Source organism: Dermacentor andersoni, chromosome 9 (genome assembly GCF_023375885.2).
Source record: "Dermacentor andersoni chromosome 9, qqDerAnde1_hic_scaffold, whole genome shotgun sequence".
Lineage (NCBI taxonomy): Eukaryota > Metazoa > Arthropoda > Arachnida > Ixodida > Ixodidae > Dermacentor > Dermacentor andersoni.
The window spans coordinates 25,131,322-25,155,679 of record NC_092822.1 but is presented as its reverse complement, the minus strand read 5'-3'; the positions used below and the strand labels follow the sequence as shown (position 1 = coordinate 25,155,679).

Here is a 24,358-nt window from a genome sequence, read left to right as displayed (position 1 = left end):
CGCTGGTTAGTTGTGTTGTCCACGCAGCAGGGCAGATAGCAAACTGTCTATCGCTGCCTTAGAATCAGTCAAGACGTCCCATTCTGGAGACGGTTACTCACAGCAAGCTCGGCAGCAGTGAACGTCGTCCTGTAAGAAGCCCTGAGCAATATGGCGACATTATTTGCAGGAAAGATCCACATCCTGCTGATTCCTCCAACCTCCCTCCGCACTCGCGTGGACGAGAAAGGAGTAAAAATCTCAAGATGGTCCTTGTAAGTGTCGTGTAGAATGAGTAGAGATGGCTGCTTCAGAGTTCACGACAAAACTCCTCCTTTTGTATTTATTGCTGCCTGACACTGAAAGTCGACTTTGTGGGTAAGGGAAACATCAAGGAGGTACCAAGAGTCTCTGCAGGCGCAAATCTGCACGGAGGCAGTCGTGATAAACGCATATCTCCTGACAAAAAGAGGCACAGGGACGGTCTTTTGGCAGCGAGGTGAGATGGTGGGAAGGAGCTTCGGAATACAAGAAAACTGAAGTTGATTAGGTTTCCAATTAACTTGATACCTTAGTCACTCTTTATATATTTCTTCGAATAATTTCAAAAGAAGCTCACAAATATTGTTGAGTTCGCTTTCATTTCAGTGATAGTTACTGTTTTTCTAAGGATTGGAATCAGCTTCAGGTCTTTTTCGGACTTTTCTTTACTGCAATTCAATGGCAACAGACGTCTCTAGTTCTGCTTCTTTAGGAATTGAGCGGAAAGACAAAGATCTTGAAAGAGTTACGTTTTTAGCGTGGCTGTATCATCTGAGTGACGGTTACACACCAGTAGTACAGAAAACGAAAACTCGTCGATGTTGAAATCCTGTTATCATTGTCACCTTGCTGAACACAAGATGATGAGCAAGAACGAGTTGGTTATTCTTGTTTCCGCTGACAAAAAGAAAAAAAAAATATCTCTGATGAAATATAGCATGAGAAACATGAAATAAGTCGTTGGGACGCTCTAAGGTCAAAAGGAAGGATGTTTACGGCGGATAACATTTTGATATCGGAGCTCACGCGTTGAGTGGTTTGGACATTTACCGTCTGCTGTCGCGCAGCCCCTGGCACTGAATGACAGTTGTCGTGTGATCCTCGAGCCCAAACAAGCTTTCGTGGCGACTTGCGTGAACAGAAGTAGACATTTTCACTTTCAGGTCATGTCACGCCGAGAAGTTTTGGGCGCCATTTTTTTTTATATATAACTTTTTCATTTTTCTTAGGAGCGGAGGAGGGCCGATTCTCGGAAGCGATTATTATTGCTCTGTTTGTTCGCTCCGGGACAAAGTCTAGCAATCCTTCACCAAAGCTCTTGTAGCTAAAGGTCGTCTGCTACGTTTCTGTTTTTTCCTCGAGTGCGGTATCTCGTTACGCGACCGCGTGACAAGTCAAATACAAAAATCACGGAAAGGTGACGTGTTTCTGTCGCGGTCAAAGTGATGGCGTACCAGTGACACAGAACTATAAGAGACCCTTTGGCAGGAGTCGTGAGCCTGTTAACTTTGGTCCGCCTTTTGCGAAAGCAAGTTCACTGGTAAGGATGACACTGTTATCGATAAGCTTCGTTGCTCTGTATCTAGCAATACTCACGATCCAAACAACGGCCAACGACGACTGGCACCAAAGGCGTGTGCAAAGCCCCATATTCAACGGAATCGCCGAAACACGGAAGAAATATCGGGTTAGTATATAATTCGGTCCAAGTAGCAATAAGTATATGAAAATGATATCAACGTGGATATATATTACCTAGTATATGGTTGTCCCACCATGGAGTTCCAAACGAATCGATCGAGGGTAGTCAATGCATGGGAAGATGCAGCCAAGAGCCAACTTATCTTTACAAATGGCCTTACAGAAACAAGTATCCAACCTTGAAGAAGACGATTATTTTAGTAAAAGCGTTGTCATTGACTGAGACTTCCATGAAACTTGGTGCTGGGCTAGTTGGTGATGCATTCTTTAAAATTGATGAGACTTCCCTTGCTCGATCATGGTCTATCCATGCAAGTATTTTTTTTCATTTCCTGTGAGCTATTTGAGGATGTACGGCATATCCTAAGCTCGGAGAGCGTTGCTCCGTGCGCAAAAACAATCGTGAATTACTAGTGGAAAGCTATCACGAGTACATTTTATTGGCATGCATATACTGTTTGTTTTTTTCTGAAGAGAGTTTTTCACCGGCTAACCAATGTTAGAAAGTTATCGCTCTTTCTTGAAAGGAAAAAGCAGGACAATTTTTATGACAAGTGTGCACGCGTCAACTGCCACCGACATTCTCCGTGTTACCCTCGGCGTTAAAAGCTAGGCCGTTCAAGCAACGAAATCTCTCTGGCTGTCTCTCTCTCTCTCTCTCTCTATATATATATATATATATATATATATATATATTTATGGTGAGGCAAGGTTTAGGCAGGGCGTATCTATTTTTCTCTCCCGAGTGAGAGCCCCACCACCAGGCCCCAAAACAGTGATGATGAGTATGTACAGGTGAGAATATGAAGCGTATGAATAATGCTCACACTAATTTCCCCCCGCGCACAAGCGGCCAGCCAGGCCGCGACTTAGCGCCAGGTGGGAAACGCCGAACGCATTGTTTGAGACGCGAAACGTGAACGATCTCCGAACCACGATAACGATGGTCCGAAGTAGCGTCTACGGGAGTAACGTGATAGTTCACGGGGGAAGTGTGTTCATTAATAATGTAGGGTCCAAGGAAGTGGGATTCAAACTTCTCACACAGACCGGGTGCACGAATGGGCATCCAAAGGAGCACTTCCTCTCCAGGACGAAAGGAGACGTCGCGATAAGAGATTTCTTAATGTTGCTTGCCATCTAGCTGACTGACTTCTGTGTTTAAGCGAACACGTTGACGGTATTCCTTAAGTCTCAAGACGAACTGCTCAGGTATACTTGCCGAAGTGTTAGTTGGGGCATTGAAGAAAGCGGCGTCGATGGTGAATGTCGGTGAACGGCCGTAAACTAGGTAAAATGGTGAGTACCCCGTAATTCGTTGGATAGCGGTGTTGCGAGCAAACGTCACAAAAGATAAAAGTTTGGCCCAGTTGTCGTGGTTTGGCCCGATATACATTTGGCCCGATAACATATCTGCTAGTGTGCGATGAAATCACTGTTAAGTCATTTGTTTGAGTCTGATATGCGGATGTCGTCTTATGAACTGTGCAACAAGCTCCGAGTACTTCTTCGATCACTGTTGACATGAAAGTCTTGCCGCGGTCACTTAACAGTACACGAGGTGAACCATGACGTAACACAATGGCATCCAGAGAGAAGGTGGCAACGTCTGAGGCCGAACTAGAGCGTAGAGGAGCGGTCTCTGTGTAACATGTGAGATAGTCAACAGCTTTGACGATCCATCGATGACCTGCCGGCGTTATGGGCAGAGGGCCGACTAGGTCTATCCCAACGATGGAAAAGGGCGTCTAGGAACATGGGATGGCCTGTAAAAAGCCAGCAGGAGGCGAAGTCGGTCGTTTCCGCCGTTGACACTGGACGCAAGAAGCGACGTACTTGGCCACATAGGTAGACCTGTCTGGTCAAAAGAAACGGCTCCTAACGCGGTGGTAGGTTTTCTGGAAACCCAAATGGCCAACAGATGTGTCGTCGTGAAAAGCCTCAAAGGACTTGTGTGCGCAGCGAACCTGGAGGAATAGGTACTCAGGGGTGTCCATCGGAGTTGTAAATGTAGCGGTGCCGCACATCGTTGTCAAGCTTAAATAGTTGCAGTTGTAGACGTAATCTAGAATTTGGTGCAAAAGTAGTTCGGCACAGGCGCTGGATAATGCTGTTGCAGTAGGGATCAGACCATTAACACGAGGTGAACTGAGAGACGCGATTGGAAGATAATGTGCCAGTAACCGCTAGAGGTAATGACGGAAGTGGAGACTTAGTCTCATCATCAAGTGGCGTGAAATGGAGAGATGTACTCGAAGATAATAGTGGCAGGGGAGCGAGAGAGGGCGTCGGCATCTTGAATATTTTCCCCAGACTTGTCGACAACGTCAAAATCGTAGTCTTGTAAACGGACCACCCAGTGACCAACGTGTCCAGAAAAATTTTTCATTCACGACAACAAGCATAAGGCGTGGTGGTCGGTTACGACCGTGAAGTGGCGTCCGTAAAGATATGGTCAAAATTTTGTATGGCCCAAACGACTGCGAAGCATTCCTGCTCTGTGATCGAGTGGTTCTTTTCGGCAGCCGTAAATGCGCGACTGGCATAGGCAACAACTCTTCCTCGTGAAGTGGTATCACGCTGTAGAAGGACAGCACCTGTCCCACGGCTACTGGCGTCGGCGTGCAAACAAGTTGGTGCGTTCTCATTGAAGCGACACAGGACAGGGTCTGTGATTAATGCTTGCTTGAAGGCTTTCAAAGAAAGTTCGCAGTCGTCTGTCCAAGGGAAAGCAGTGCCCGACGTGAGCAACTTTTGCAGCGGCGACGCCATGGCAGCAAAAAGACTGATGAAGCGGCGGAAGTAGGATGCCAGGCCCAAGAAACTTCTCAATTATTTTTTATTTTCAGGGCGAGGGAAGCGAAGCACGGCAGCAACCTTGTCGGGATCTGGTCGAACTCCATATTTACTGATAAGGTGGCCCAACACTATGATGTTCTTTCCGGCAAAATGGCATTTCTTTGTGTTGAGTTGGAGTCCAGCGTTGGAAATGCACGCGAAAACTTCGTTCAAACGCTCAAGGTGCTGACGAAAAGCTGTAGAAAAAGTAACGATGTCAACGCAGACAGGTCTTTCGCTTAAGGCAGCGTAAACCTGTGTCGATCATTCGTTCAAATGTTGCAGGAGCATTACATAAACCGAAGGGCATGACGTTGAACGTGGAAAGTCCGTCTGGTGTTGCAAAGACTGTCTTGTCCTTGTCCGCTTCGTACATGGGGATTTGCCAGTACCCGGATGGGAGGTCTACACTTTAGAAATATTCTGCACCCTGGGGGAGTCAATGGCATCGTCGAGTCTTGGCATCGGATATATTATTATTATTATTATTATTATTATTACTATTATTATTATTATTATTATTATTATTATTATTGGATGATCTTAGTAAGGGCTCGATAATCGACGCAATATCCTACAGAGCCGTCTTTCTTGCGAACCAACACAACAGGAGACGAACAAGAAGTGGACGATGCCGAATGATGCCGCTTTTGAGCATGTCATCAATGTTATGCGCAATGATTTTCCGTTGTGCGGAAGACACGCGATACGAGCGGCGGCGTACAATCGATCTGCCTTCGGTTTCGATGCGATGTACTGCGACGGAAGTGCGCCCCAGAAGCTTGGAGTGAACGTAAAATAAGGCACTGTGTTTTCGCAGTCGTGCCAAAAGGGCTTCTTTCTGCGCAGCAGCCAGATCAGGATATATCACGGCCGTTAAAGCAGCGGCAGCAGTATGATCATCAGTTGTGGTAGACAAAGGCGGTGATTCGGTGTGAAGCGGTGCCAGCGAAAGAGGTGTCAGTAAAGCAAGTCACAGTAGTACCCTGGGAGAGCACAACTGGCGAAGAAGTAAGGTTACGAACAGAGTCGAACGCTCTACCGTCCTGAAACCGCACCAGGCTAGGGGTAAGGCTAAGCCCACCAGAAATGCAGCGACCGCTCGGCGGAAGGAACGCATCACCATTAACAATAGCCTCGGACGTCAGTGTGAGAATATGCTCATTGCCCGCGGTAATGAAACAGTCGGTAGACGTGACGAAACGTAGGCTGTCAGCATCGACGGCGGACGAAGATTGAGTGTCCGTCATATGAATAGTTCGCTGACGGCAAAAGATGAAAGCTGAGGACAGGAAGTCCCATCCCAAAATCATCGCGTAGGTACACGAAGATAGCATGACAGACTCAATGTGGTGAAGGATGCCATCAATGAAAACGCACGCAGTGCAAACACCGGAGGGCTGATCAAGAACTGCATTAGCACAACGAAGGGGAGGGCCATTATACGGTCACTTTTCGCAGTCGAGAACACAAGTCAGTACTAATAACGGAAAGCGATGCACCTGTGTCAACCAAGGCAATACATACCCCCATTTAAGCAGACTACATGCAATACACCCTACACTATATTCATACAAATGTCCCCTTTGTAACGATTACGCCTCCCTAGCTCACACCACATGGGCGTGCCCTAACGTGAAGGCAGCCCTGCAAATACCCAACCCAACACCAGAGCCGTGGGAGGCCGTGCTGACTAGTTCGGACCCTCGTAACCAGCAGCAACTGGTGCGGCGGGCCCGGGAGACAGCAAGAGCCGCAGGAGCCCTGGACTAAGGGCGCCTCCCGCACAAGCAGGAAGACACCTGCGTGTCTTTCCTTTTTTTTTAATAACTGTTTCTCCTCCTCCTTCTCCTCCTTCTTATCCTCCTCCTCGATGCGGACACCTTCAACACACACCAAAAGTACATTTGACGGGCGCTCCGGAGGAGTTTCACGTCCACAAGATGCAACTTTCTCTCCTGAAGCCGCACCATTTAGTTTTCCGGGCAGGGATTGGAAGACGAAGTAGTCGGTCGAAGAGGGGAAAAGGAGTGCCGCAACGGTGATGGAGAGCGACGAAGCGGGAAACGCAATCAACCGGCAGCGTTGAATTCTCGCGGAGATGGGGAACGTCGTGGATAATAATCGTAATAAGAACGCCGACGTTGTGGTACAGGGCCAGAAAACTCATCCCTTTCAAACCAGCCATAGCCCCGCCTTTTATCTTGCTGACGGCGTCGGCAAAACCTTGAAATGTGGCCAAGGATGCCGCATTAGTAGCAAACCGGTCGAGGTGGGCTCCATGCGTTGTAAGACGGAAGAGGCGGTGGTCTTGTAGTGATAGGATTCAGGGACCCGTGCGGCATAGGTGCCTGTTGTGGTAACTGCTGGGAGGGTGGTAGTCCAGAGGCAACGCGAGCGTACGCTGGCGTAGGGATAGAGTGCGGGCTCGGGACTTGCGGGCAGGTCACGGTAGCTATCTCTTCCCTCACGATATGGCGCAGGCCGCCACCAGGAGGCGTCATGTGGACCTCAGGAGGGTTCGACGAAGCTTGGGCATGCAGTTCCTCAAGGATGATGGACCGAATCAAGGCACGTAGTTCGCTATCGTTGGACGCCTTGAAATAAGACGTGTCAGGGTGTAAGCGGAGCATATGAAGCTCATCGAGTCGCTGACACGTACTGATGATGTCTATGACGGTAGTGGGGTACAGCACTACAAGAGCATTGAATGCCACAGTCCCAATACCCTTGAGCAGGTGGCGTACACGGTCACTCTCTGCCATCGAGGTGTTCACGTGGCGGCAGAGGGCGAGGACGTCCTCTATGTACGAAGGGTAAGACTCGCCCGAGTGCCGAACACGCTCACCAAGCTTCTTCTTGGCGATATCGGAGCGGACAGACGAGTTCGCGAAAATCTGGCGTAGGTGCTGTTTAAAGGTGCTCCAGTTGACGAACTCGAACTCATGATTGTAAAACCAAGTTTTCACGACGCCGGTTAGGTAGAAGGCAACGTGAGCAAGTTTCGCAGATTCGTTCCAGCGGTTAAAGTCACTCACGCGCTCGTATAGCTCCAACCAACCTTCAACGTTATCACCTGGAAGTCCAGTAAACACAGGTGGATCCTTCTGAGGGGTGGTGACCGTCCAAGAAGGGGTTCCTGCAGGAGTAGGCAAGGTGGATGTCGTCGTATTGCCCTGCTGGTCTTGGGACATGGACGAGTGCAGTTGGTAGAGGCGGCGACCCGAGCGGAGCTGGATAGAGGCCGGGAGCGAGAGGACGAAGGAGCCGGAGAGCACACTTCACCTCTTCTGAGACAAGGTTTAGGCAGCCCGCCTCTTCTTTATTCTCCCAACTGAGAGCCTCACTACCAGGCCCCAAAACGATGATGAGTATGTACAGATGAGAATATCAAGAGTGTGATTAATGCTCACAACATATATATATATATATATATATATATATATATATATATATATATATATATATATATATATATATATAAAATGTCACCTCTGCGGTAAACCGCTGAAGACCAGTCGAATTTGGGACCGCGTCTGCGTATAGTTGATTTAGGAAGGAACAGCGCCAACTAAGACGATCATGAGAGGGAGAACGACACAGGATGGCGCTTGTCCTGTGTCGTTCTCCCTCTCGTGATCGTCTTAGTTGGCGCTGTTCCTTCCTAAATCAAGTATGCACCATCTAGTCCAAATGAATGTTGTCTTGAACTGCGTATAGTGAGCGTCATATTTTCAATGTAGGGCACGTTCACTGTCTGTCTGTTTCGTTTGTTGCATTGGCGCAGCCTTTGGTGATTGCCAACAAGTTTTATAACTTTTACGTAGAGTTCACGTATGACTCGTTCACGCACATGCAGATTTTTGAAGGATTGCCACGAGTTGGTTGAAATATCCTGTATGGTTGTTACGAGGAATCGAGCCCCTCAATTTTCTTATATTTGTGTTTATCTATCATTGTCAGATTCAAAAAGAGCTAAGCAATATATTCATTTTTTATCTAGGCCCTTAAAGATACATTGGTACATTGCGAAGGTGAAAAAAACAACATTTGTTTCCCCTTTAAGCACTACGGCTGGATGCTAAAGGCTGCATGTACATGAAAATAGAGATAGTATTCATTTCCTGATCTTTATATGCAAGTAAATTATTTTTTCTTTGCCTAAACGCAGTGATGAACGTTAAACGGTGGGTGACATGTTAGCATGTTGATATTGCATTCCGGATCTCCAAGTCATCTCATCAAATTCCAAACGCACTTTACGGTTGCTCTTCTTCGTCTGCGACGACCCATTGGTCTACATCAAGTTTAGCGTCAGTTTTCACAAACCCTGGTGGCACTAATGCATCTCATTTATACCCCGGATGACTATTTTACGTCATCGCTTCCGAGTTAATTTTGACAAAAAAGATTCAAGGCAATCTGCCGTACAATGTACAAGAGGCCTCTTCTCCAGGATGTCATGTGCCTCTGACTTAAAGCCGCACGGGGAGCTTTCTCCCGTACCCCTCTCATTGTCTATGCCAGTCTGGGTCTTTGCTGAAGCAATTACACACACACACACACACACACACACACACACACGCACAACAGCGCAGCGTCGACGTACTTCTGTTGGTAACTGTCTTTTTTGTACATTTCAGAAAAGAGGCGTAGGACAGGCTTGCAAGAACAGCGACGAATGCTACGCATGGCTCTGCTGCAGGCAACGTGGAGGAGTAAAAACTTGCCAGGCGCTATCTAGATTCGGCCAGAAATGTACAAATGATCAACTGAAAGGCGGATCCTACTTGGGTCACTGCCCTTGCGACAGGAGAGCTGGTAAGCAAGCAGTTGTATGTCCCCACTCTGCCCCGGGCTCCTCGAAATTCTCACAGCCCGGGCACTGTTTATACGAGTTCTTTCTTCAATGACGCTCGTTACGCAATGCCGCTTATTACCTTATGGTGACGCTGATTATTTATTTCTGTGGGGACGCGGTCTCGACGAGCGGTGCGATGCGTAACGATGAGCAAAGAGGACGTTTCGAGAAGCGCAATGTGGCTGCACTTAGCTGGTTTTGTGTCGAAGAATGACACGAAGAGGAGAAAAAGGAAGGAAGGAAAGGTAGGGAGGTGAACTAGACGCACGTCCGGTTTGCGACTCGGTGCAAGACGCACACATGTATTGCAACCTTTCCGACCGTTGTCGTCGATTCTATAGCGACATAATCACGTCTAATCGCACCGTGACGCGAACAGTGGCGCAGATTCGGGAACGTGCTCGAGCACCAGCGATTGCGCTATCATATTTCCCAATACAATATTACTCAAGAGAGTTCACCTATCCATGTACGCTGATGATATTTCTCTTTGGTCTTCTGCGGTGACTAGTTTTCAAGTGCCTGCAAGAATTCCGCGGCCAGCAACACTAACCTGTTCGTATATCTGCAAACAGAGCCTTAGTGTGTCCATCGAAAAATGCGCGTTGATCGCGTTTACGCGCAAACCCATGGCACCGTACCCTGCTTCTCTCGATGGCCTGGCTATCAAATACGAGAAGTCTCTCCGATTTTTAGGTCTGATTATTGACAGGGGCATTTCATGGAGCCCCCAGTGCACCTACCTGAAGCGGAGACTAGTTTAGATTGTACATATACTGAGGTTCCTGTGCGGAAAAGCCTGGGGCACGTCGGTACGGTCCATGCTGCAGCTGTACAGAACACTGTTTCTGGGCTCCTTACGGCACAATTTGCCGGCTTTGGCGACATGTAAGACAAACATTCGTACCCTCGAAAGTTTGTAAGGCCAGGCTCTACGGATATGTCTTGGTCTACCACGATGCGCCTCGACTTAAACCACAATCATGATAGCTAGAAAGTACTTGGTTCCAACATATATAACAATTTACAACCTTAGAGCGCACTTTCTACATCAGTGTCTCGTATCCGGTCATTATATTGCTGCTTTGCCACCACAAAGACCTCAGCAAGCAACATTTTCTAAACTTAATGCGACACATCAAGGCTGCCTTCCGTCGGACTTTACAGCAGCAGCAAGACCAATGTTACCGCCGTGGTTCCTACGACAACCACAAATACGCTCCACAATTCCGGGAATAACGAAGAAGACCCGTCATTGAACAGTGACTCTACGTCAGTTCACACTGTCATTACTGAACGAGGCATATGAACAAAGAACGCACATTTACACCGATGGATCTGTCTCAGCCAGCAGCTCCACAGGCACTGTTATCATCCCGGCCTTACAAATGACAATTACTTTCAAAGTGTCCCATATAGCGACCTCTCCTGCAACAGAACTTGCCGCTCTACGTGCCGCTGTTAATTACATCGCACAAGCAAAACCTCGAAAGTGGGTCGTTTTTTGTGACTCAAAGGCAGCCCTTCAGAGTATGCAGTCAGCCTTACGACGCAAGATCCATGACCGACTGGCGTTTGAGACCAGAGAGGTTCTCCATCAAGCCCTCATAAACGGACATGAGATAATCTTCCAATGGCTTCCGGGGCACTGTGGCATCGTCGGAAATGGCCTTTCTGTTGTTGCCGAACGGTCAGCCCATAAAGAAACCCTGACATTTCCTACATTTTTATAAAGGACAGATGATGCGAGGGGCCTTAGTTTACTTTCCCAAACCAAGACTGAAATTTTGTGGAACACAAAGGGTGAGAGAGGATAACCATTCCGGTGGTGGTTCGTTCTTTTTTATTTATTTAGATTAGAAGCAGGGGAAGGCAGGCTATGTCAGCGCCCACTATCCTTAAATCCCAGATTTGTTACGCAAGAAAAACGAAACAGAAAGAAAAAGAAAGGCGAAAATAAAAAAAAAAAAACGACACACACACTACCGAGCTGCATACACGCTGCGAATTGATGCAGCAGATACCCGAAAGAAGGACCGAGCGCTGCGCGCTGTTTCAGCAATCGTGTCAGACATTCCACAGCGTCAAATGCTATGCAGTAACATCAACATGTCACATGGTTGGCCATAGTAATTTCTTCAAGGTTAGAATGTAAAACGAATTCCCAGGTTTAACGTGCCAAAACCACCATCTGATTATGAAACACAAGGTTTAACACGACCCGGGATCAGTTTTTCCACGGGGGAACGTCAAGCCCCGCCTCAACGCCGCCTCACGGGCTTGGTGGAGCGGCAGTCCCCCTCGACGACAGGGTCTCCGGAGCAACTGTCACCCTTCCTATAACTACATTGCACTCCCACAGCATGTGTTTGTGTGTTGCTGGTCCTTCCTGGCACAATTTGCACGTGTCGTCCTGATGCTTATCTGGGAAGATACGGTTCAGACGGAATGGATTAGGGAAGGTGTTCGTCTGGAGCTGTCGCCAGGCGACGGCCTGCCTCCTGTTCAATTTGGGACTCGGCGGTGGGTATATCCTTCTGGCGTTCAGATATGCGCTGGTTATGTCATTGTATCTGGTGAGCCTGTCCAGTTCTGCGCGAGGAGTTTTCGCTATCGTGCGATAGGCGTTGCCCTGTTCGGTGCGGCGGGTCATGTCTCGTGCCGTCCGGTGCGCCGTCTCGTTTAGGTTCGGGAGCGCGTCGCCTGCCGTGGTGACGTGCGCGGGGAGCCATACGATCCTCGAGCTCGCGGTTTTGGATATGCCCGCTTTGGACAGAATGGACAGGGTTTCCTTGGAAATTGTGCCTTTGGCGTAACTCTTTACTGCCATTTGCGAGTCGCTTAGTACGACTTCGCATTCCTGTTCTGAGGGCCAGCGCGATCGCTACTTCCTCCGCTATTTCCGAGTGTTTCGTGTATACACTGCATGCTATTCTGATTTTGAAGTTTGGGTCTATTACTACGGCGGTGTATTTTTGGCCATCCGGATATTCGGCTGCGACGACAAAGCGCGCATTTCTCTCCCTGCCGAATGAACGGAGCAGAGCCTCGGCTCTTGCCTTTCTTCTGCCTCGGCTGTAATCGGGGTGCGCGTTTCTTGGGACGTTTGTCACCGTAACGGTGGCAAACGTAGCGTGAAGGAGAGATGACCACATGAAAGACAACATCTTGGAAAAAATTTCACTGGCTGTCCCTGATACGCTCTGCAGCTTTTCACGGACCGCGCACGCACTGAATAAAAGGGATACTTAAGATTTTGCATTCTGCAACCTAATTAGTTAGCTAACTAATCGCTCTCGGAAACAGTGTGTAACACGACACGACTAAAAAGCAATACCGATTTTCATTCACATATCGTGCGCCATTATTTAAAGTTTGTGTCAAGTTACGTGAAACACCCGGTATAGGCGCTCTCGAACCTCGCAAGTCACAGTCACCACATTCCGGGAGGAATCGCACAGAAGCATCGCTTTAAGAAAGCCTTTTTTTTTGTCATTTGTTGTTCGCAAGATGTAAACAACGCTATCTGTGACGTCTCAATTCTTTCTTTGTTCATCTTTATTTTTTTATTTTTTTCAGGTCAATGCTACGTCTTTAGGGGCCGGAGGTTCGGCGAATGTTCGTATGCCAAGCGACGCTGACGTGGCAAACATAATAACCTTAACCATATATTGTACACTGCCGCGTATCGACTCACTGACCTGCGAAGCGCCATTTCTTTCACACAAACAATAAAGAGACTTTTTTTTTATATTGCATGGATCATCCGTCTCCGTTGTACTTCCCCTTCCCGGGTGTGAACAGGAAGGGTGGCATGCCGTCATCATCAGAGCAACCACCACTGTCTACAATTTATCTTGCCCGTGCGCGCCCACTTGGTCAACGGAAACGTCGACGCCAGATATCGTCGTCTATACCATCGCTGCTATCAATCAAATTGCATTAAGCTTTATCATCATAAGTCCTGGTTTAGTGAAGCTTGCGTTCGGGTAGTACTTCGCATTTTTCACCGTTTTATCGCTCCTTAAGATAAGTACTTCCATGATACTTTCCACTCTTCATTCTGTGCGTTAAATGACGGTCCTCCACATCTGAACATTAGAAAAAAAAAAGAAACGCTGGCAAGCCTCCGAGCACCCAGTCAACACGCTTGGTGAGACTTGTTTAAATTTTAAAAAATTATGGGGTTTTACGTGAGGAATTCACTTTATGAGGCACGCCGTAGTGGAGGACTCCGGAAATTTCGACCCCCTGGGGTTCTTTAATGTGCACCTAAATCTAAGTACACGGGTGTTTTTGCATTTCTCCCCCATCGAAATGCGGCCGCCGTGGCCGGGATTCGATACCGCGACCTCGTGCTCAGCAGCCTAACACCATAGCCACTGAGCAACCATGGCGGGTCCTTAAATTTAACGAAGCTGTCGGGAAGACACACAGTGGCAATCAGCGGTGGAGCTTAGTCAAGTTCTCACTTTTTTTAGATCGAAAGTAATGAAAATGAAACAATCATTGTTCAGCAGTGTGCCGAAGGAGGTGAATGGACGGAGAGATGACAGAGATATATGAAGGAAGGAAAGGGAACAGTCACCGACGGTTTTCCTTCCGGTTTCATCTTCTGTGCACCGCTGTAACATCTATAGGTGCGACGCCTGCGACACTGCTGGTGGCGCTCATCATCACCTCAGCGTTCGCAGACGTCTTCAGCGCAACGCTATACCTAGCTGTCGTTTTCAGCGCTTCACGTTCGGGCAAAAGTGCTATTCTGCTGCTTTTTCGCGTCATCAGTAATAAATTAGGAAGGAACGGCGCAACTACGACGATTACGAGAGGGAGAACGACACAGGACAAGCGCCAACTTCATCTATGTTTATTCACCGAAAAATCAGCAAATATAAGGAAAATCACAGTCATGCGCACAAGGACCACATTGCATCATCTGCCAAACCATTAAATATAGGGAATTTCGCTTTTGAAGAAGGTCGCGGAAGTATCACTAACACAGCTTTTCCTCTCTTCTTTATATGGAATGCTTCCAAAACATAACGTGCCTTTGTTTCTCTGCTTCTGCCAAGAATCTTTATCTATCGGGGCCGTGGTTCTCTTCAAAAGGGAAATTTCCTATCTCGAATGGTTTGTCAGATGAAGAAATATGGTCCTTAAAATATGGGGTTTTAAGTGCCAAAACCACTTTCTCATAATGAGGCACGCCGTAGATGAGGACTCCAGAAATTTCGACCACCTGGGGTTCTTTAACGTGCACCTAAATCTAAGCACACGGGTGTTTTCGCATTTCGCCCGCATCGAAATGAGGCCGCCGAGGCCGGGATTCGATCCCGCGACCTCGTGCTCAGCAGCCCAACACCACAGCCACTGAGCAACCACGGCGGGCGAAATATGGTCCTTGTGCGCACGTCTGTGATTTTCCTTATATTTGCGAATTTTTCGGTGAATAAAAATAGATGAAGTTGGCGCTTGTCCTGTGTCGTTCTCTCGTGATCGTCGTAGTTGCACCGTTCCTTCCTAATTCAAGTATGCACGATCTAGCCCAAAATAAATGTTGTCCTGAATCAGTAAGAACTCCAGCAGCCGTTTTACATTGGACGCCACGCGAAATAACTTTGCTGCCACAGCTATCTGCATCTTTTTATTTCGGAAGTTTGCCCAATGACACGAATGATTATGTACACAAATTCAAGCTGGGCTCAACGATACACATCAGATGGGGCTCGATGGTCGAGCGCATGGAGCCCAGTCTCCACGCTACCGCGGTCGTGCATATGGCTGTCATAGCAGGTAGCTCTGCGACAGCTGTTAAAAACTCGAAACAGGTTTCCCAATGTTTGTCCGTCTTTTACGCTACACTGCTATTGTCTCACCGTCGCCACCGTGTCGTGTCGCCGATGTCGCCTCATTACGCCACCTCCTCATATTCAGCATCGCCTTCGTCACAATTATGGCAAAAAAAGAAAGGAATTCTGCGGAAATCATCGATGATAATTGTCAAAGTAAGCGAAAAGCCAAACGGTTCTAGAAAACTATTCGCTTTATTAAAGGAATGATGCGCTGGAAGGCGTACGTTTATTTCAGTGAGGACATTTAGGTAGGGTTTGTCGTTTCAATCCGTAATTCCGCAGAGAACGGAGTCGTTAACCATGCAGCACACACGTAGCGCTGGTATCAGTTGCTATGCACATATGATTCGTCACGTGTTTGTTGTCTCCAGTGCTGCGAGCTCGGACATAGAAGGCGACTGCCATTCTCCTCTCACACGGGCAAGTAGAGCAGCGGCAGATGAGGAGTGCTGTCCTTTCCGAGGTCTCCACTGCAGCATGTAAATCTTCAGGCGTTACAGCATCACCATGTCAACTTCTTTCATTGTGCTGACATAATCTAAATGTGGAAATAATGCAGCTCTCTATATATACAGACAAACAGGCTGTCTCCACAATAGGCGATGTTTCTTTTCTTTCGCTGCACATCACCTTTACATGTCTGGCGCATTTTTTGCTCACTAGTATATATCACAAAATTCGAAAGATAACAGCGAATCTATAAGAAGTAAGGCAGACAATCAAACTAGGCTGGTAATTCTTTGCGCGCACGTATCAAGCACTTCGATGCCCCTTTAGCGAATACTTCCCGCATTTCCTACAAGTGAAAGCAGAAACACGTGAAACGATCCCTCACGTGCCGTGTTAGCGGCCAAATGTCAAATGAACAATTGCCAACCTTTTCACATTTTCGACGTCGAAGGTCGAGGGTTGCTGCAAATACTGCTGGGCAATACTCGCTCAAATGTTAAGGAATCCGACAATGAGCAGTCGTTAACGGCTACTGGACGAGATCCTAATGAATGCTTTTTTGAAAGATAGATGATATCGAGAAATTTTACTGCAAGCGCAGTACCACGAATGGACAGTGCGTGTATATATATATATATATATATATATATATATATATATATATATATATATATATATATATAGCGGCACCACGGTAGCCATATTGGTAAGAGCACCGCACGCGTAATGCGAAGGCGTAGGTTCGTATCCCAACTGCGGTAAGTTGTTTTTTCATCCACTTTCATGTGGGTTAATTTATCACTTCTTTAACTCAATTTGTAGGTACAAATCATTTCCTTTATGTTGTTCTTGGTGTCTTTGTTGGTTTCTTATGATATATATGTAGCACTGGCACTGTATATAGCTGGGAATAAAAAAAAAAGCTTCATCAAGCTATACATTTAGACTAAACTGATCTAGCTTGGGAAGTATGGGAGAGGCCTTTGCACTGCAGTGGGCATAGCCAGGCTGATGCTGATGATGATGATGATGACGACGACGATGATGATGATGATCTAGCTTACTAGACAGGGGAAGTCCGAGAGTGCTAAATGTTGCATGAGGGTTCTACTTATACAATTTTAGCTGCGGGCGGAGCCAGAACGCGTAATCAGGCAGGTTTGATATTTGTGAAACGAATGAATGAATGACTGAACGAATGAATGAATGAATGAATGAATGAATGAATGAATGAATGAATGAATGAATGAACATGTTCATTGAAAGGTGTGGCCCTTGGGCCTAGTTTGGGAAGGGCAGTAGTGACGGTACCCTACGTCTCCCCGTGGGTGTCATAGCAGGTGAATGTCATGTCTCCAGGAAGAATCAGATTATTGGAAGATGCTCGTTTGCCACATGGGGCTGACGTTAATAGAATATTTACTTAGAATGTACATATTTTCTCATCGCCCAACAGAGCATCATTTCTTTCACATCAACAATAAAGAGGCCTCGAAAATTCCCTGAACTTGTCTGCCTCTGCAATACATGCGCTCTCCTTACGTGCCCACGAAGTGTGGTATACTAGGGTTGTTAGATATGGAGCTGTTTCCTGCGCCTACTTCGAGTTCCCCCGGACCACATCGAATCGCAGCACATTCCAGAGGATCGCTCGAGCCAACAAGTTCACGTGCCAACAAGTTCGTACGCCCCGCCGTAGCTATTCAATGCTTGAGTTTTCCAGAAAACGAAGGGATCGCCCGGCATTGTTGCAAGGAAAGTGGGTCCCGAAACATGACGGCTGCGATGTTCCGGGAAGGCCTGGCAGCGTCGCACCGGTCGCCTTTGAAGAGGGCATTTGCCACCTCAGCGGGGCTGTACCACCGGGAGCAGGTGAGCCTCGGACAATGGAGCCCAATCGTGCCCCTTCTCCGCCTTTGAAGAGAGCATTGCACCACAGCAAGGCAAGACTGCGGGGAGCCGCCGGGTGTGACATCACCGCACGGGTGCCTACCATTGGCCGAAGGTGGCGTCATCTGAGCGGGCTCTCCCATTGGCCGAACTTGACGCGACTTCCAGTCCTCGAAGGGTTTAAAAGAAGCATTCCAGAGAGACCAGAGCATTCCCTGATTCCCTGATTCGTCTCTCTCGAACTTCCTGCCGCGGGCCGCAGCGTCCGAGTTGCTGCCGGCCCGTAATGACTGTACGACTGTTACTTGACTCTCACCTCTCTGTATATAATGTAAAGTAAACCTCCCAACTTTGTTTTTTTCATCCCGAAGTCCGTCCTCCAACCCCTACAGGGTATATAGAGTCGCAATCAGCATCGACACAACTACTGCAGCGTTTAATTTACCTCGCTGCGTTGGCCACCCCGGGGACGCTGTCGGCGAGCTTGTAAAAAAAAAAAAAAGAAACGTCGTAGAATACTAACACACGTTAACTGAATTTTTCCATGTTTATGATCGTAAATCTCGGGTGAGAACTTGAGACCATGTCATCTCGGGGCAGCCCTTCATGTGTTTGAGCCTTTGTCACCCCTTTAGGTTACAGAATTTCATTCGGCATGTATTGAACCGTATCGTAATTCATCTCTTTTTCTTGTCAACGTCACTGAAATTGGCTACGACGCGACATCTGTTATTGATGGTTCGTGTGTCTCTCGTTTGTTGAGGCTTCTTCAAAACGTAATACTTTTCTCAGTTCAGTGCGTCTTCTGCATATGCATCCGTCGCTTTTAGATATTTCTATTTCTAGATGTTTTTCGATTGATACGCTTCTTAATAATGTACCGGCTTTCTCATCTCCTATGTAATCCTTCAAGGGGACTTTCAAGCACATGAATAATAATACAATGATTTATTACTGACAACGCTGCAAACAAGCATAAGGACACGGCCACAAACAACAAAATAGTCAGCTGCAGCTCACGCTATAGAAAAAATCGAGTCTAATAAAATGTTAATTTGCGATAAAGGTATTTGCCACGCTCTTCAATGATCTCTTACATGCACTATCCTTGCCCGTCTGTTGCAATATGAGCCTAAATCATTTATACTTTGGTCTTCATTTACGAATTTACTCGGGCCATTTGGAAACATTCTGCTAAAATGATACAAAAACCCGATTACCATAGCTCTAAAGACTAACCAGTTATATTTACAATAGCCACTTATTTGCTGCGCGTTGTTTTTAAATGCCTGGGCGGAATTTGTCGTTCTCTATTATTACAACAAAAGTACCGGTGGTTCATTTATCATTTAGAGATGACTGGCGATTTAATGCTATTAGCAATAAATTTTATGGCTGCTGGGTAATTGTTGATGATACATTTTGTTTAATGATAATTATTATGAAAAACTGCACATACACAACCACACATAAGCGGCGATCCAAGTTGGTCTTTAAGAGTTGTATTGTGGAGCGCCTCATATCCAGAGTTACGTATCCAATCACACAAGTTGGTCCAACGGTTGGTTCCTAACGCGATTTCTCCAGCACTGCGACCCGGTGCTCCCCCAATTTAGCAAGGACTACCCAGCGACCCGAGGTGGCCGAGAAGAGGTTATGCGTGGACATAGGTACATAGATACATGGAGAGATGGAGACATACCACTGACTGGGGGAAGTTCCCACAGAATGCTAATAGCATTGTAGATCGGCAAAGGCCATAGCGAATTCATTAGATATAAGGCACAGACGAAACCAAGGCTCACCTCCCTTAGCAACAACGGACAGACGTATCAAGAAATGTTGTTCCACGTTTAACGAATGCTTCTGGCATTTCAGTAGGCGGAAGAACAGAAACATGTGACGAGATCCCGCCCTCGCTAGAGACATGCTACAGCGGCGGCAAAATGTCACACGAACAATCGCCAACCCTTTCACATTTGCGTCGTCGAAGCTCAAGTGTGTGCTGAAAAAAAAAAAAAAACTGCCGCGCATTGCTCGCTCGAGTGCAATAACAGATGGTAACGCGCAGTCGTAATGGCTACTTCTCGCCAGCATAACGCGTGCCATTTAAAAAAGTTGACTATTTTTCGAAATTTCGCAACAGCGATGGAACTGAGAAACAGTAAGTAGTACAACAGCCGCATTACTAGTGCTTTTATGTTTTGCCTTGATATAGACGTCACCACTGCGAGAGCTACAGAAAACACAAGTGCGAGCTGAATTAAGCAGTGCGACACGACACACCACTCTCCGAAACGTAAGTATAAATAGAATGCTTGCGACGAGCAAGTTTGTTCGCGCTGAGTTCGAAGTTCCGGAGAGCGAATTCACAGCGAAAAACAAAATGTGGTGCTCCTTGATGTGCGGCGTGGTTATGCTGTTGCTAGACATTCATGTGCGTCTGACGGCGGCTTACGAAAACTCGCACCAGTTTCCCGTGGAACTTCCGGACTTTGGAACTGTCGACGAAAAGCCAAGGCCAACGCATCAGGTAAGAATTTCTTCAAAAAGCGTAGCAGCGCATAAAACACGTAATACTGAAACCGCGATGGTATTCAGCGTTTCTTTCAGGCAGCTTGACTTATGCATTGCTATGTTTCCGAAGTACCAGTGGTCAGCACCAGCAAGACGAACAATCATATCTGTTGCAACAATCAAGTTTGGCGCAGACTGTTAGAAGACGCGCCACGTGTTAAGAGTTTAACGTGAGCACAGCAGCGTTTTCTGGGTAATGTAGGAATGCTTTCAAAATACCGAAACGAACGCCGACCTCATAACAAAAAAGAGGGGACGTATTGTCTGCCGCAGGATACACTCCCTTCTATACAATGTTTTGTGTACCATGTGTCTCACGTAAACGGTGCCATATTTTTAGCAGAGTATGCAAGTGCCACGTAGCTGAACACAGGCAAGGTATATAGTGTTTGCCTTCGCTTGGAGCTAGTCAGACTGTCTTTTGTATTTCGCTTAACAACATAATAACTTAACATTAATAATCAACTGCTCAAACATAATATTCAGAGCAAAAGTCTCAATGAGAAAACTGTAGACCATACTGAACATTTCAAGGTCCAGCTTTCTGTTGCTCAATACATTTTAGGTAAATGTCTTCTTTTTTTTTCCGAGCTTGTAAGAACGCCCGCGGAACACAAAAAAGTGCCACTTGACTATTCGCGTGGCACGTCTCGCGAAATATGACGTAATAATTACATGGAATGAGTAGTAGATTTCAAGCTGTAGTAAAGAACGAGCGAACGGATTGAGACATCTCTGAGACCAGGGGGCACAGAACGTTTGCGCACGTGACCTAACCATAGTACGCCGCGCACTGTAAACATAAAGGTGCACAAAATAACACAATTTAACGCCACCTTACGTCTAAAAGCCGTACTTACAATATATCAAGAAGTTATAGGGTAGATAGAGCCATAGATAAACAGCCAACTGCGAAACGCGAGCAGTGAGACTCCTATGACCACGCTACCTTCGTAGCTTCTTCAGCGTTTCTTGATAAGAGGGAAGCTGAGTATAGATAAGTATCTGCTTGTTAAGCGGCCGACCTCAAATTTCTTTGTGTTTTATACAGATACACATTGAGCGAAAGAGACATTGTCCAACAGGGTCACTAGAAATGCCAGACATCCTTAATTTTCCAGTCCACTGAAAACAAAACTTGACGAAGTATTCATTGCAGACTTCACCTTACGAATTGTTCTCAGACATATATACGTATTTACGATGCGTCGGAGTGTGCGCACGAAAGATACTGGCGAAACCAGTGATTTAGTAACCCAGACAGCGACCAGTATAATCGGACACAATACAGGGAAGGTCCTCGCGGCTGTCATTGAAGGACTATTACGTAACTTGGCACTGAAGCAAGGTAACTATAACCTGAAGGATCATGCAGGCATGACATTCCCAAATTATTTTTGCATTAAATGAACCCCGAAATGCTGCATGCCTTAAGAAAACACTAACTAGCAAGTATCACCGTGCGCTAAAGAGTTCACTGTAATACTTGTCTCTACGAACCAGTTTCGGTTTTGATACAGGTTTTGATACGGGTGGTGCATGCGTCATGACGTCACGGTAGAGTAGCTGGTCACGCGGCAATCATGTGCAAGCTCAGCCACAAGAAACGCGCCCATCACTGGCTGCTTTTTTAAAATGAGCAACATCATCATACGTGGTCTCATTATTACACAACGTCAGAACATTTTATTCTTTACCTTGAGGTCGCGATCATTGTGTCATTGCGAGGCAACCCAGGTGTCAAATTAAGATAGCTTTAGCATTTCCCAAACTTTATACGTAAGTGCGGTTCTTTGGCTTGCGATAAATGTACGCAATTGTGTTTCTAACACTTAATAAAAATATGCATTAATGCTCCTTTAAGCTTGGGTTGCAGGAGCAGATGGATGAATCAGCGAAGATGCACCTTTTACTTCAGATGCTGCATTGTGTTATTGCAATGTAGGCGTGTGTTGATAGAATTTATTGAATAAACTAGAATCGGGGAAAATTATTAGAATGGTATGGTATGGCTTATTGTGGTGGCCGGTAGGTTGCTACTCTTTTTTTTTTTCATACGGGCCACACTGAACTTGTTTTCTGGCTAGTGAACCGTTTCAAAGAACTGATTCTTAACTTGTTAAGAAAGGTGCCAGGCTATACAAACACGGGCAAGAGCACGAGGACTGACGCAGAGGCTCGCGACTGGGTTTTATTGAGAAGAACACGCTTATTGATATCTTCATGTGTGCAAAAATCATCGCCCTACGCGCACGTTAGAAACCTGCTTTCATTCGGATACGATCTGATCAAAGTATCACTGACACGATCACCACCCTTGTTCCTTATGATAAAGAAAAAGGGCGATGAACAAGGGGAGTCCCTATGATCCTTTTTGTCTATGTTTGTATTGCGCACCACCTTGCTTAACGAGGTACGACCGACTCGCCCAACAACATGTACTGTTAATTCTTAAGAATTTTGTTTTTGCTGGAATCCGACATGATTTGTACATATGACATTATTTGTTGCAAAGTGTTTGTTTATTGTAAGTTGGACTATACAGAGAAAGCCGGCACCTCTTCGAGGCACCAAGATCTCCTTCGTGCGGTTATTACTGTTACACACACACCCACACCCACACCCACACCCACACCCACACACACACACACACACACACACACACACACACACACACACAATCAGGTGAAACTTGTTTTCGTATCGGTTTCAGAAAAAAGTTGGCGATCCTTGTTTGAACAGCGACGAATGCCGGAAAAAATTGTGCTGTGTGCGTCGCAATGGTGGAAGATCATGTCGGCGGCGGGCGAAGTACTGCAAACGGTGCAGGGAAGATCAAATGAAGGGAGGGTACTACCAGGAATATTGCCCTTGTCTGGAAGGTCAAGGTAAGGAACCAGTCCGAATATTCACAATAAAACGACAGATGGAACAGGTCAGTAGGTGACAACATGAAACAGCGCCTAATCAGTAAATACGGGCTTGAGGAAATCAGTGCAAAAAAATTCAAGCATCAGAATGCTAAAATAGCAACACTAAGGACAAGGACACATCAGTAGGATTAAAAAGACGATCCACATTTGGATTTCGTATTTACCGGCGCCCTTTGAGATCAATGAAAAGCCAGCCAATCAAACACTACGTTTTCACAGCTAAAATACTACAGCTTTTAGTACTGTTCTATACTAAAATTACGGTGCACACTCTAAGCAGTAGCACTGGTGCTGAAGCGATAACTCCAGCACCAGGGTGTCTCAGCTAACGTAACCCAGAGATTGAAAAGATACGAATACGCCGTAGCTGGACGTGGCATTGTTGTTTGCTGTCGATTGAAGATACTCGAGCTTTCTTTTTTCTATTCCGCCTAATTAGATAATTAGTCCTAATTATTTATTCAACTTCTCAAACATTATAATTACATGAAAAGTGTCACTGAGATAATTGTAGACCGACATGAAAAAACTACCGATACAGCTTTCTGCTGCTCCATACGTGATACATAAAAGTGTTTTTCCGAGCGTGAAAGAAGCCCGCGTATGCACGCAAAGTTGCAGCGCGAATGGCCACCCGAGGCACAGAATGGCCGACCAAGACAGCGCTGTCTCTGTGTGTCTGTTTCTTTCGACGTCCTCGTTGTGTCACACTTACCCATTCTATCATTGTTAATTTGGTTAGTAGGCGAATGCTTACAAGTTTATGGGCCCGATAAAACTACTATCCTTAGTTCGTACAGCTATTTACTAATTTGCTATCGCAATCGGTGCTTCGCCTACCAGGCGGTACTGCGACATTTTTTTTTTTCAGAACATAGCTTAGCCATACAATAATCTCCTAGGTTGTAAGTATCGCGAGTGTCTGTATACGATCAGGCTTCATCTTCAAAGACCGTACTTGCTTGAATACGAATTAAGGGGCTAATAACGCCGCGAAGCACAAGCCAATCTTCGATACACCACGCAGGTTTGTGTGCGATTGCCTTAAACGAAATTTCGATGCGCGTTCAGGAACATCTGGCAGTGGTAAGAATCTCTATCCATGAATGCGGAATAGCGGGCATGTGAGTATGTCACAAGAAAACAAAGTCAAATAATTTGTATATCTATCAATCAGGAGAGTGACAGACCAAATCACACACATGAAAACAAGTAATGCACCTGTTGAGGGAACA

General features: G+C 46.4%; 2 long non-coding RNA genes across 2 annotated transcripts; both read left to right on the top strand.

Annotated features, from left to right (window-relative positions):
* Positions 1-1,491: 1,491 nt before the first annotated feature.
* On the top strand, positions 1,492-13,172 carry LOC126527320 (uncharacterized). The gene is made up of 3 exons (XR_007598761.3): positions 1,492-1,708; positions 9,204-9,381; positions 13,001-13,172. It is a non-coding gene; the product is annotated as an uncharacterized lncRNA (long non-coding RNA).
* A 6,251-nt stretch (positions 13,173-19,423) lies between these two features.
* On the top strand, positions 19,424-22,990 carry LOC126527316 (uncharacterized). Its single transcript, XR_011890271.1, has 2 exons — positions 19,424-19,777; positions 22,904-22,990. It is a non-coding gene; the product is annotated as an uncharacterized lncRNA (long non-coding RNA).
* The last annotated feature ends 1,368 nt before the right edge of the window (positions 22,991-24,358 follow it).